At 37.5% G+C, this 12,917-nt stretch overlaps 1 protein-coding gene and 1 long non-coding RNA gene across 2 annotated transcripts in view; both read right to left on the bottom strand.

The window, feature by feature from the left end:
* Nucleotides 1-12,917, bottom strand: part of mrpl13 (mitochondrial ribosomal protein L13) — a 237,122-nt gene that overhangs the window by 126,212 nt on the left and 97,993 nt on the right. The gene's annotated exons all lie outside the window — the stretch shown is intronic.
* Nucleotides 96-5,183, bottom strand: LOC137083783 (uncharacterized). The gene is made up of 3 exons (XR_010906603.1): nucleotides 4,874-5,183; nucleotides 2,291-2,342; nucleotides 96-1,442 (listed from the first exon to the last, which is right to left on the bottom strand). It is a non-coding gene; the product is annotated as an uncharacterized lncRNA (long non-coding RNA).

Raw genomic sequence — 12,917 nt, forward strand, 5'->3', positions numbered from 1 at the left:
AAGCTTGCTTTAATATAAAAGAAACATTTACATTTAAAATAAAACAAAAACATTGTCAGAAAATAGTTGACTTACTGTAAATAAAGACAGGAATATTCTCTCAAAACACCCAAATGTTTATTGTGATAGTTTTTCTATAAGATACATCACTGTTGTCAAATTGTGCTGCCAGTAAGGCAAGCCGGTATGCATTTTACACATCAACACTTGGGGAATAAAGTAAATGGTCTTTTCCAGACCTTTTTTTAAACCTTATGTAAACTTCCACTAAATGCAACCACGCTAATGCAAAACTGTTTCGTACACCTCTCCTTTAAAACTCTCCGTTAGTTATGTCAATAATGACTCACCCTAATGTCGCTTCACACCCGTAAGACCTCTGTTCATCTTCACACAGTTTAAGATATTTTATATTTAGTCAGAGAGCTTTCTGTCTCTTCATTGAAAACGTATGCACAGTATACTGTCCCTTTCCAGAAGGACCAGAAAGGTAATAAAAACATCATCAAAGTAGTTAGTAAGAATCTCTTGAAGCATCAAAAATACATTTTGGTCCCAAAATAACAAAAACTACGATTTTATTCAGCATTATCAATGGCGTCTAGACATTGCTGAATAAAGTCATAGTTTTTGTTATTTTGGGACCAAAATGCACTTTCAATGCTTCAAGAGATTCTAACTAACCCACAGATTTCACATATGGACTTCTTTGATTATGTTGTTATTACCTTTCTGGTCCTTCTGGAAAGGGACAGTATACCGCATATACATGTTCAATGAAGGAACAGAAAGTTCTTGGACTAAATATAAAATATCAAACTTTTTCTGAAGATAAACAGAGGTCTTATGGGTGTGGAACGACATTAGACAGAGTCATTAATGACATAATTTTCATTTTTGGGTGAACTAACCCTTTAAGACTTGGTGCACGTGTTATGAGCTCCTACAACTTTTGACCTCCTAACTGAACTCCTTTCCACAAATTGTCATAGTGTCAATCATAGTGCAAACAATAAGTACAACCGTAATCAAAGTACTCAATATTCAAAGTGCAAATAGAGATACAAAATTTCTTCAAGCATGATACAGAGCTAAGAGATGCATCTTAACTACATCTGATTGAGCAGACACTATATCATCACAGACAGTGAGAGTGATTACTTGGCTACAATCATGAGTTATTGGGATGACCTTGATAGTTGCCAAATCCTCAAGTTCCACAGTAGATGTCAAGTTCACTAGCGCATCTCCAAAGTCTCTGTCTTGGTATTGCAGTCCTAAATTGCCATTCAACCCACACACTTTCCGGACTTCATCCATAAGATACTCCATTGACTCTGGAATGCCATGAGGGAGAATTAGCTTCCTGGTGTCATCGGGATTCAGAATAACCCGCGACTTGGCTGGCCTTTTGACTGCCAGGTCTGCCCATCCAAAAGGATCTTGTTGAAACAAGAAAAGAAACAATAGTATTAGCTGTAGTACAAAATTGGGCATAGCATCTTACATTAAATTCATATTCACAAATTAATTGATTAACAAATATATTTTGACAGTTCTGGCAAAAAAGAAGAAGAAATTTCAGTCAATATCATTTAGGAAATTTTGAATTCCTCAAAAATGAGAGTGTGATGTTTATCTGCTGACCGCCAGGGTATCCAAGATGTAGGTGTGTAGAACACAAATGAAGATTTTTAACTCATTGCTCGTATAATGCATGTCAATTTTACTTCTATGAGAGTAAAAAACACACAGACATAGGGATCCATATTAAACCCTGTGGCTCGTGGAGACACATTGATGTCTTAAGACATGGAACGATCAGTTTATGCGAGAAACACAACAGTATTTATATTAAAAAATGTAATGCGCCATCACTGCCTGCAAGTGAGATCAAATTAAACGATATGGCACATCTCAATGGGATACAAGCGCTCAAGTGATTTCTTGCGAGTATCTCTACACCATATTTTAGGACATTTGAAGCTTCATGAAATAACTTTGCGTTTTATTGATTTATTTATACTGCCTGGTAAAAGAAACCACATTAAATTGGGTAACTTCTAGATTAGTTTTGATTTGGGGTTCTCTCAAAAAATGTAATAAATATATCAAATAAATTAAATACTGACATGAAGTGAACCTTCCATTGTATTTTTATACTATTATGTAGTGTATAATATTAGCAAGGATACCTCTGTGGTAATTTCAAAGCTATTCTCTAGTGTTAGTCATTCCTATTTAAAAATACATGAAAATAATGTTCACAGTTGTATTCTTTGGGACTCACCAAATTCAGCAAGAAGGCCAAAATTGCAAGATTTCCAGGAAACACAATCAACCTGCAAAACAAAGGAAAAGTTGAAATGTCACAATTTAGTTTGTTGTTGTTGGGGCAGTTAAAGCACTTTCCAAAATAATCACTAGACTGTCATTATTAATTAGACCTTAGACATACTGGTGATATTGTACAATACTAGATTATGCTGACAGGTGAAACAATGGAATATGAATTCTTAAATCAGAACACATTTTCTATTCCAATGCATTTCATAAATGCAAAACGCAGCACGAGTCAGTTCATTCATTACAAGAGCAAAGAGCTATTCATCATAAGTGCCCGTCATTCACACAGAACATGCAGGAGTACTATTTTAATAGTATTTTGCAGCTTAATATTCACATACACAGTAACGATAGGAAGTGACTGAACGCAGCGGGTCACTTTACCGGATATACTCGAATCGGTACCACAGAAATGCTGGTATCTTAACATTTTTTAAATTTCAGTACCAAATTGGGACTAAAGTACCGGTACGTGTGACATTCCTGTGCTTAACTTTCATAGGAATGAATTTGAAAAGTTGAAACACTCACGAGTCACTTTGCTCCGTCTGCATCACTCCGTTATGAATACCCGAGCCGAGTGCTCTGAGTGCGATCGATCCCATCCCCCATGCACGGAGATATCAAAACGGTGCCGTGGGGGCAGGGCGCGCTCGGGCGGGAGTTTTTATTCAAAATCTAAAGTTCATTTAAATGTAGAATACCTAATAGAATAATTATTTTCCGGAGTTATTACACATGGGCTCAATCGAACATTAGCTAATTCGGACATTGGCTTTTTCATATATTGTTCCTGCAGGCTGCAAGGTGCTTAAATTAACTTAACGTTAGTTGACGGTTGCAGTGCATGTGAGAAAAGAGGTATAACTTAACAACGTTAATTTATTCAAGCACTTTGACTAACTTTGTTAGAGACAAACAAGCCTCATCACAATACAGCATCATCAAATTTACATTAACGTAGACTCACTGTATTCCGGACACTTGAACTTTTCCGCGATTTCTATAAATAAACACTTCCTGGTCACGGCATCTATATATATCCATGTGATCTTTGCCTCCTCCTCTTTCAATTCCAACATACATTGTGTTCACAGAGCCAGTCATTTTAAAGAAATTAACGCTAGTTTTTAACGTGCACCAATGACTGTTCAGAAAATGGCGGGGGGAGGGTTTTCCGGCTGGACTAAGGGAAGAGGGGAGAATACCTTGGCTCTTAAAACATGCTTACCTATGGTCGCCCACCAGCAAATTACACACAAAAACATTCTTATGGTCTTATAAAATAATTATGAGTTTAAATTTGCAAATATGTGTACATTTTAAAGGCATATAAACTTTCAATGAGGCACTTTGAGCGACATGAATTTGAGTGGCAGCTGCGCATCAATGCAACCTCATTAAAACACCTCAAGTTAAATTAACGTTCATGTTAGATGCTGTTTTAAAAATCATTTCAACACATCTGCGTAATTTCACGTTATCTGGTTAACGTTAGGACAGCACACACTAATAATAACATGCAATTTCACAACATATCAAGCCATTAAGTTAACATATGTTTAAGTTAACATTACTTATAATTAAGCCATAAAAGTAACGTTAATAACATTAATCATAACGTAATTTCTATGACAATAAGTTATTTGAGGACCAAATAAAAATGAATCTAGACCATTTTATAAAAGGAACTTTTAATAACATCAAAAAATGAACATCAAAAAATGCATTCAGGTCTCCCCCTTTCACTAGTGTGTCCTGGCCTCTCTCCTCGCCTGTTAAAAAGAAAAACATAATGCTTTAAAAACACTTGAAGCCATAATTACAATAACTCACAACAGTATTGTAACATTACAATTTTAACATTAGGCTAAGTTACAGAAAAGCTTAAAAATGCATGTCTTCTTCACCATTTTGGACTGTCATGTGCTTCACAGGAGCAATCGTCAATCAAAACAGTGTATAGACACTTATAAATAATAAATATACAACATATGAAGATTAATATCCTTATTTTACCAACTTATAGTTGTTAAAATGTTTGCGTTTTATATTAGAAACGACTCCTCCTTACCTGTCCGAAACACAGTGAGTTGAAAATTTCAGCCGTCCGGAACACCGTGAGTCCTAACGGTAATCCGGACACTGCGTCTCCTTGCAGTTTTTTCAAGATTTCTCCAAAATGATTCGTCCAAAATGTGTCAATCAAACTTTGAAATGTCTGGAAGGCATGTCCCCAGAGACAGACGAACCAATCAGGTTTATTTTACCGCGGATTGATATCTTACGGGACTTTTTACTGTGCAACATGTCCGGAATACAGTGAGTCTACGTTACATCACAGTGAAATAATAAAAAGTTAACTTTGAATTTGTCAAACAGAGGCTTGGCTATAGCTTTAGCTAACACCTGCACAAACACAGTTGTATGTAAAGTAATAGCCCAGTCGACCATCCTGCCACTAACCATAAATATGAATGAAAAACACTTATTCACGTAAAAAAATAATACAATATCGAATGCTTACCGAGTCAAGGAGATTTCCTGGGCCACAGACCGGAGTCTTGATGTCTTCGAAGCGAAGGGAGCAATGGCGGATTGAAAAACTCTAGCTGGCCGAGCAAGGAGTTCGTTGATGTGACGTCATGGGGTCACGTGACATTAAAAACTCTGGTTTGAGTTAAAAATGCTATTTAACTCAAACTGTTGCTTTTAATTTTGTCTAGGGTGTTCGTTATTTGCTTTAAGGAAACCTGAACAAAACAGGTTTAAACCAGAAATCATGATTTTCACTTAGTCCAATGTAAAAATGTACTTTAAATAAATGACACAGTAGTTTCACTTTTTTCAGTGTAGGTGCATGCCCACTGTGAGAGACATAATCTAATAAAAAAAAAATCCAGAAATCACAATTTATGATTTTTTTTAAACTATTTATTTGTATGATACAGCTGCAAATAGGTATTTGAGCACCTGTATAAAGACACCTGTCCACCCCATACAATCAGTAAAAATCCAACTACTAACATGGCCAAGACCAAAGAGCTGTCCAAAGACACTAGAGACAAAATTGTACACCTCCACAAGGCTGGAAGGGGCTATGAGGAATTGCCAAGCAGCTTGGTGAAAAAAGGTCCACTGTTGGAGCAATCATTAGAAAATAGAAGACGCTTAACATGAATGTTAATCTCCCTTTGGACTGGGGCTCCATGCAAGATCTCACCTCGTGGGGTCTCAATGATCCTAAGAAAGGTGAGAAATCAGCCCAGAACTACACAGGAGGAGCTGGTCAATGACCTGAAAAAAGCTGGGACCACCGTTTACAAGGTTACTTTTGGTAATACACTAAGGGCGTTTTCACACCTGAAAGTCCGCACCAAGGTCCGAACCAAAGTTCGTGTTTTGATACATTGTATCCATTTGGTTTGTTTTGGTTTGCAGTTATGCAAGCGCACTAAATAACTTTACAGACACACTGGCGTCCTGTCGTCATCATCTATGTGGGCTGCATCTTAACTTTGACAAGAATGAATGAACAGATGCATATTGTTGCCAATACTGTTAATATAATGGCATTACTATCTGCAGCACCAACTATACTCGAGGCAAATCCACCAAATGAACGTCCTCGTTGTGCATTATCGGCACCAACAGGAAAGGAGGAGAAGACTAGGCTACTTTTTTAGCCAAACAATGTATTTTGTTTTATAGTTACATTTAAATATTATAATGTTATTTTTAAATTTCATCTAGGCTATATCGATTATGAAACGCGCACAGATGTGCAATATATGTCAAAGACATCGGGTCAGAAATGATTTTGACCACTTCATTAAGTTTTGTTTTGTAGAAAGCTTTGTATAAATTGTATCTTAATTTTAATAAATGTTTTATAATTTGCCTGAATTTAATAAATAAGTTTTAATAAATAATATAGCAGACAAACCGTGATGGAGCGATCGTTTGCATTGCACATGAACTGGAGCAATCTCATAAATAAACTGAAACTCAGCATAGTCTCACAGACATGAGAAATATATATAAAAGCTCGAAAATAAATAGTCAAGCAAAGCACACTGTTCACGCGAGCTGACTGAGCTGTTCTGTTTAAAATGCTGCGCGCTCCATCACTGCATGTGCTGTGAGTTTAATCTATTTTTTCACTAATCCTACACCAGAACTTCCTGTAAATGGTCGGAAAGTCCAAACTATACAGAAAATGCTTTCACACAAGAAACGAACCGAACCTTTGTTCAATTTGGTCCAGACCGAGACTACCTCTTTTCGTCGGACCAAATTTCGTCTGTTTGGTCCGGACCATGGTCCGAGGGAGGTTTCACACCTGTAATTTTGGTTCGTACCAAACTGAAAAGTCAGAAAATCTGGACCAAACAAGGTAGGTGTGAAAGCACCCTAAGACATCATTTGAAATTATGCATGGCACAGAAGGCTCCCCTGCTTAAACCAGCACATGTCCAGGCCCGTCTTAAGTTTGCCAATGACCATTTGGATGATCCAGAGGCATCATAGGAGAAAGTCATGTTGTCAGATCAGACCAAAATATAACTTTTTGCACATAATTCCACTAAACATGTTTGGAGGAAGAAGAATGACGAGTACCATCCCAAAAACACCATCCCTACTGTGAAGCATGGGGGTGGTAGCATCATGCTTTGGGGGTGTTTTTCTGCACATGGGACAGGGCGACTACACTGTATTAAGGAGAGGGCCATGTATTGCAAGATTTTGGGGAACAACCTCCTTCCCTCAACTAGAGCATTGAAGCACACAGCCACGAGAACAAAGTAGTGTCTCTGGAAAGAAGCATATCAAGGTTCTGGCATGGCCTAGCCAGTCTCCAGACCTAAACCTAATAGAGAATCTTTGGAGGGAGCTCAAACTCTGTGTTTCTCAGCAAATATGATATAGAGGGACCTTGAGTCAAACAGGCCCAGCAATTTTTGTTTCGACCTCTGTTAACCTTGTCTGAATGTTGTCCGAAATGTATTGGCTGATGGAGGCCGTGTCCGTGATGACAATGGGGGAATGGCGGAGAAAAATGGCGTTTGGGGAGTAAAATGTGTGTTATTTTGGCAAGGTGGCCTGCTAAAATTCGCATTCCTGGGTCTATATATCACATAATTAAGGTCACTTCGACCTGCAGACATGAAAAACAACCCACGATCAAAACCGCAGACTTGGCAACACAGTGCAGTTGAGTTCTGTTTACATTTGACAACTAATGTTAAGTGTTGCTCCGTTGCTCTGATTGGTTGTTGGTCTATCCAATTGAGGTCTTTCCTTGTTCGGTTGAAACACGCCCTATAATTACAGTTCAATGGAGCAGTATCAGACTCATATTCTGACCAGAATTGAGTATGACAATGTTAGGCTAGTTTTGTGCAGACCACACTGTAAAAAACATTCAGGTCTCCAATTGAAAATTTTCTAGTAACTGATCACATCTACATTTTTCAGTTGGCCAAATTGAATTTCTTTGAATGAAACTGCATCAATTCACAGAAATTAAATTTGGCCAACTGAATTTACATGTGATCAGTCACTAGAAAACTTTCAATTGGAGAATTTGTTTTTTGCAACTGCCACAATTTTTCTTTCTTTCTTTCTTTCTTTCTTTCTTTCTTTCATGTGATCAACAATTTAATAATAATAATAATAATAATAATAATAATAATAATAATAATAATAGATTTTATTTATAATGCACTTTTCATTCCGAAGAATCTCAAAGTGCAACAAGGGGGGGGGGGGGGAATAACAACAAAAAATGAATAACAAGTAAAAATATAGAATACTACAAACAATCAACCAACACAGAAAACAGAACAGAAACAGAGCTGATGGTGAACAGAAACAGAGCTGATGGTGAACAGAAACAGAGCTGCTGGTGGACAGAAAACAGCTGATGGTGGAAGTCTCTGTTAGCTCCGCAGCACACTGTGGTCCACTCCATGTTTCAGATTTCTCCCAGCGGCAGTGTCCCGATGACATCGCCGAGGCACGACAGCTGAAGACCAGATGATGGGTCTTCTTCATGATGATTCAAACGATGGGGATCGCTGCAGCACCATGCAGGAGGAGGAACATTCCTCCGGGCACTTCTGTGGACACACCGGGGCCGGCGCAGATGTCGCTCCACGGTCGCAATGCAGGACGGAACAGCGGCGCAGCCGGCGCAGCCGAGAAGCAGAACATCCCAACATCATGCCGGACGCCGACGACAAGAGCCCGGATGACGCTAGCCCGGTGCAAACTTCAGCCACCATGCAGCTTAAGCCCAAGGGAGACCACCAGTGAGCACCCACGGCGAGAAACATCAAATGTCCTCCAAACCAGAAACCAACCGCAGCAATTCAAACGTAAACATTAGAGAAGCGGTTGAAAACGGCGAAACGACGAACAACGACTTCTCAGTGGCTGCCAGCAATCAGCAACAGTCCCAATTGTAGCTCTGACTGTTAGACTAGTCACAAACATAAGGAAATAAAATAAAATGTAAATCTAATAGTACATTAACATGATTTGTTGTGGGTGGAGAAGCGGCGAACAGACAACGCCAGCGTCCTCTCCCCCACGTTGCCTAGCAACATAAACATCATAAATTTCATCATAAACATCATAAACATAAATTTAGACCATAAACATCAGTACGAATTTTGTAAAAATATTTAATTACATTCAAATTACGTTACGTTACGATCAATAATCTTATCAACCCCAGTCTTTTGAATATAAGTCTTTTAATATAACTTATACTCTATTTTTTACTATTTTGCTATATTTTGACCTTAATTTAAACAATGCAGTGAACGATCTTCACTCCTTCCACTATCTTATACTAAGCTATGACCACTCTGGTGCTCTCTTCCTGTTAGCATGTGCAATATGTTATTGTGAAGCCCATGTGGAACCATTTGGTGGCTCCTGGTTTAATTCTCCCCGTGTGGGCAGCATAATGCTCACCAAACTGCTCTGATACAGGTCCTGGAAGAGTAATGACTGTCAAAGTTGTATGTGAAGAACTGTTTCAAATATTTATGTTTTGATAATGTATTGTGTGTGTATCAGAGAAGTAGGTGTGTGGCAGATGTTTAGAGGTAATGATGATAAAATCCTCCAAATTCACTACTGTCGGCATTTTTATAACCCAGAATTTTACAGTCATGGTGTGTGTCATTATTGGAAAAGAGTTTAATTGACAGCAAATCCAGCAATATAAAATCACATCTGGCTGCTCCACTGTTTGAAGCCAAAATCAGAGGTGAAATTAAAAGATTCTGAAAACATCATGGACTCTTTATTTGTTCTGATTGCTCTATACCTGACAAATGAATGTTTTAATAAACATAATGTTTAGTAACTTATATTTTTGACACAACATAGCAAATGACTGTCATTGGAAACTGTTCCACAGAATTAACCATTGCATTGCACATTTGAATCGTTGTTTTTGACCAAAATTGTTGAATGCATAATTCAATGATACACAAAAGCCCGTAGTCAAGTTGGTATTGTATAACCTACATTTTAGACAAAATATTGCAAGCTATTTTCTCTATTCTTAGTTAACAAACAAAAATATTTTCACAGTATTATGGAATACCCCAAGGGTCTGTTCTTGGCCCTCTGCTATTTTCATGCTATATGTACAGTACATGCTGCCTTTTGGTAATATTATTAGAAAACATGGAAGTTTCCACTGTTATGTCAATACTCAGTTATACATTTCATCATGGCCCGAGGTAACTAGTACACATTATAATCACTACTTGCAATATTGTTTGAATGAGATCATTGTTTCTGCCTAAATTACTACTTTGTATGATATTAGCTTACATCATGATTTGTATGATGTTACGTTGGCAATTTTTTGACATGTTACTTTGACACAAATATAAATTATAATGTAGAAACATGCAGTTTACTGTAAAGCTGCTTTGAAAAGATATGTATTGTGAAAAGCTCTATAATGTAAATTGAATTATTAATCATTGTGTGTCTCAGGGCAAGTAATGTTGTTTAACTCCTAAATTAATCATTATTTAAATAATTGTTTGAGTGAATTATTCACTGACTTATAATACACAAAAGACAGTCACTTGTCACCAACCATCGCCATTGCGTCTTTTAACCACCACGCATATTAGCATAAATCAGTATTTGAACAATAGCAGTTTGCAGCACACTTTTAGAGTTTGTGTAAAATCATCCACCTTCTGCTCCACCTGTATAGATCTGTTATGTCTAATTGATATATATATATATATATATATATATATATATATATATATATATATACAGTCTTGTTCAAAATAATAGCAGTACAATGTGACTAACCAGAATAATCAAGGTTTTTAGTATATTTTTTATTGCTACGTGGCAAACAAGTTACCAGTAGGTTCAGTAGATTGTCAGAAAACAAACAAGACCCAGCATTCATGATATCCACGCTCTTAAGGCTGTGCAATTGGGCAATTAGTTGAAAGGGGTGTGTTCAAAAAAATAGCAGTGTCTACCTTTGACTGTACAAACTCAAAACTATTTTGTACAAACATTTTTTTTCTGGGATTTAGCAATCCTGTGAATCACTAAAGTAATATTTAGTTGTATGACCACAGTTTTTTAAAACTGCTTGACATCTGTGTGGCATGGAGTCAACCAACTTGTGGCACCTCTCAGCTGTTATTCCACTCCATGATTCTTTAACAACATTCCACAATTCATTCACATTTCTTGGTTTTGCTTCAGAAACAGCATTTTTGATATCACCCCACAAGTTCTCAATTGGATTAAGGTCTGGAGATTAGGCTGGCCACTCCATAACATTAATTTTGTTGGTTTGGAACCAAGACTTTGCCCGTTTACTAGTGTGTTTTGGGTCATTGTCTTGTTGAAACAACCATGTCAAGGGCATGTCCTCTTCAGCATAGGGCAACATGACCTCTTCAAGTATTTTAACATATGCAAACTGATCCATGATCCCTGGTATGCGATAAATAGGCCCAACACCATAGTAGGAGAAACATGCCCATATCATGATGCTTGCACCTCCATGCTTCACTGTCTTCACTGTGTACTGTGGCTTGAATTCAGAGTTTGGGGGTCGTCTCACAAACTGCCTGTGGCCCTTGGACCCAAAAATAACAATTTTACTCTCATCAGTCCACAAAATGTTCCTCCATTTCTCTTTAGGCCAGTTGATGTGTTCTTTGGCAAATTGTAACCTCTTCTGCACATGCCTTTTTTTTAACAGAGGGACTTTGCGGGGGATTCTTGAAAATAGATTAGCTTCACACAGACGTCTTCTAACTGTCACAGTACTTACAGGTAACTCCAGACTGTCTTTGATCATCCTGGAGGTGATCATTGGCTGAGCCTTTGCCATTCTGGTTATTCTTCTATCCATTTTGATGGTTGTCTTCCGTTTTCTTCAACGTCTCTCTGGTTTTTGCTCTCCATTTTAAGGCATTGGAGATCATTTTAGCTGAACAGCCTATCATTTTTTGCACCTCTTTATAGGTTTTCCCCTCTCTAATCAACTTTTTAATCAAAGTACGCTGTTCTTCTGAACAATGTCTTGAACGACCCATTTTCCTCAGCTTTCAAATGCATGTTCAACAAGTGTTGGCTTCATCCTTAAATAGGGGCCACCTGATTCACACCTGTTTCTTCACAAAATTGATGACCTCAGTGATTGAATGCCACACTGCTATTTTTTTGAACACACCCCTTTCAACTAATTCAACTAATTGCTCAATTGCACAGCCTTAAGAGCGTGCATATCATGAATGCTGGGTCTCATTTGTTTTCTGACAATCTACTGAACCTACTGGTAAATTGTTTGCCACGTAGCAATAAAGAAATATACGAAAAACCTTGATTATTCTGGTTAGTCACATTGTACTGCTATTATTTTGAACAAGACTGTATATATATATATATATATTATTTTTTCCAGCAGCAGTATGTCTTACATACTCACAGCAGCACATTGGCAGTAGAAAGTTCATGTACTTGCTTTGCAGCAGCAGCAGCAGCAATATTCTAGAACAACAGCAATAATCAACAGCAGCTGCATAGCAGATCTATTCCGCCAAGAATAAATTAATTAACATTGTCATATCCATTAACTTGCTATAAATCTTCAGAGAGTTATCATGATACATATCATAATATTAAATGATTTTGCAAGATGACTAAAGTGCCACACTCTTGCTCTCATTGTCACTGTGTGCTCACAGATTTATTGCCACTCTGTTAATCTCTCTGTTCGGAACAGACCCAGAAAGGCATGTGTTCGTGTAAACAGTGTAATTTCATTCTACTAATGGATGTTGGCAGTCTCTATTCTGGCACTAGTTAAATGTGCAGTTCCAGAAAGAAGAAAAAAAGATGAATCCCCTCATGCTCTTTTTGTCTGTAATCATTAGGTACGAAACCTAAAAATGTAATTGTCAAAATAATATTATTTGTTTGCACTGCATTATCTGGCACAGCAAAACAGTAACAGTGTTTTTCCACATTGGTCATTTGCAAAGCACACAGTTTAA

Source organism: Pseudorasbora parva, chromosome 7, assembly GCF_024679245.1.
Source record: "Pseudorasbora parva isolate DD20220531a chromosome 7, ASM2467924v1, whole genome shotgun sequence".
NCBI lineage: Eukaryota > Metazoa > Chordata > Actinopteri > Cypriniformes > Gobionidae > Pseudorasbora > Pseudorasbora parva.